Below are 2,374 nucleotides of genomic sequence, written 5' to 3' on the forward strand. Positions count from 1 at the left end.
TATATCCTGCAGGTTTTCCTCAGCAGTGAGCTCGGGCAAACCCTGTATACGGATATTATTTCTGCGTCCTCTGTTGTCTAGGTCCTCTAAGTGACGCGCATTGTCCCTGATGACTTGGGACTGAGAAGCAATAACAGATTGTAGATGTGCAACACTTTTACGGGTGTCATCATGATCTATCTCAATAGTGTCCATATGACCCGCTAAGTGCTTCAGATCTTGCCTCAGGGATGATATTTCAGATTTGCAGGCGTTTCTGACTTCTGCAACCAGCATTTTAAAATCCTCCTTGGTAGGTAGGTGTTTTAAAGTTTGCTGAAGGATCGCAGAGCCCTGGGTAGGTTGTAGGGAGTCCTCCTCTCCCTCATCCATGTAATCAGACCCCTGCTCCCAGGTAGCAGCATCTCCCTCCTCTGCTCTTTTATGGCGTGCTTGGCTAGGAGGGTCTTTAGAGGATTCGGCCCAGTCTTGTCACCTCTGGGATGGAGTGGCCATTTGTCTGGTCTGTTTAGTGACTGATTTTGGCGACATAATGGCGGCAGTGTCCCCTGCTAAATGCGGCTATACTCCCGCGTCTGTGGATTGTAACAATGTCCCCTCTGTAGTGCTGGGCGTAAAGATCTCTGCCGAGGGGGACAGGGAGGAGGAGGTATGCTCTAAAGTAGCACTGCGGCCTGTACCTTGCAGCCGTGAGTGCGCGCGTGTCTCCTCACTCCTACACACGCTGGAGGCCTGAGGCGGGAGCAGGCCGCGGGCAGACGGAGCCGAGCGAAGCGGGCGATTCAGGTAGGAATCGAGCGTTGTGTTCACCCAGGTGGGTGCTTGAGAGGTGTTGGATAGAGTTGAGCGAACATCTGGATGTTCGGGTTCGAGAAGTTCGGCCGAACTTCCCGGAAATGTTCGGGTTCGGGATCCGAACCCGACCCGAACTTCGTCCCGAACCCGAACCCCATTGAAGTCAATGGGGACCCGAACTTTTGGGCACTAAAAAGGCTGTAAAACAGCCCAGGAAAGAGCTAGAGGGCTGCAAAAGGCAGCAACAGTAAGTAAATCCCCTGCAAACAAATGTGGATAGGGAAATGAATTAAAATTAAAATTAAAAAAATAAAAATGACCCAATATCAATTGGACAGAGGTCCCATAGCAGAGAATCTGGCTTCACGTCAGCAGAGAATCAGTCTCTTCATGCCATAGCAAAGAATCTGGCTTCATGTCAGCACAGAATCAGTCTCTTCATGCCATAGCATAGAATCTGGCTTCATGTCAGCACAGAATCAGTCTTCATGTCATAGCAGAGAATCAGGCTTCACGTCACCCACCACTGGAACAGGCCACTGTCACACATTTAGGCCCAGGCACCCAGGCAGAGGAGAGAGGTCCCATAACAGAGAATCTGGCCTTATGTCAGCACAGAATCTGTCTTCATGTCATAGCAGAGAGTCAGGCATCACGTCACCCACCACTGAAACAGGCCACTGTCACACATTTAGGCCCAGGCACCCAGGCAGAGGAGAGAGGTCCCGTAACAGAGAATCTGCCCTTATGTCAGCGCAGAATCAGTCTTCATGTCATAGCAGAGAATCAGGCTTCACGTCACCCACCACTGGAACAGGCCACTGTCACACATTTAGGCCCAGGCACCCAGACAGAGGAGAGAGGTCCTGTAACAGAGAATCTGGCCTTATGTCAGCACAGAATCTGTCTTCATGTCATAGCAGAGAATCAGGCATCACGTCACCCACCACTGGAACAGGCCACTGTCACACATTTAGGCCCAGGCACCCAGGAAGAGGAGAGAGGTCCCGTAACAGAGAATCTGGCCTTATGTCAGCACAGAATAAGTCTTCATGTCATAGCAGAGAATCAGGCATCACGTCACCCACCACTGGAACAGGCCACTGTCACACATTTAGGCCCAGGCACCCAGGCAGAGGAGAGAGGTCCAGTAACAGAGAATCTGGCCTTATGTCAGCACAGAATAAGTCTTCATGTCATAGCAGAGAATCAGGCTTCACGTCACCCACCACTGGAACAGGCCACTGTCACACATTTAGGCCCAGGCACCCAGGCAGAGGAGAGAGGTCCCGTAACAGAGAATCTGGCCTTATGTCAGCGCAGAATCAGTCTTCATGTCATAGCAGAGAATCAGGCTTCACGTCACCCACCACTGGAACAGGCCACGGTCACACATTTAGGCCCCGGCACCCAGACAGAGGAGAGAGGTCCTGTAACAGAGAATCTGGCCTTATGTCAGCACAGAATCTGTCTTCATGTCATAGCAGAGAATCAGGCATCACGTCACACACCACTGGAACACGCCACTGTCACACATTTAGGCCCAGGCACCCAGGCAGAGGAAAGAGGTCCCGTAACA

This window comes from Bufo bufo, chromosome 6 (genome assembly GCF_905171765.1).
Source record: "Bufo bufo chromosome 6, aBufBuf1.1, whole genome shotgun sequence".
NCBI classification, from domain to species: domain Eukaryota; kingdom Metazoa; phylum Chordata; class Amphibia; order Anura; family Bufonidae; genus Bufo; species Bufo bufo.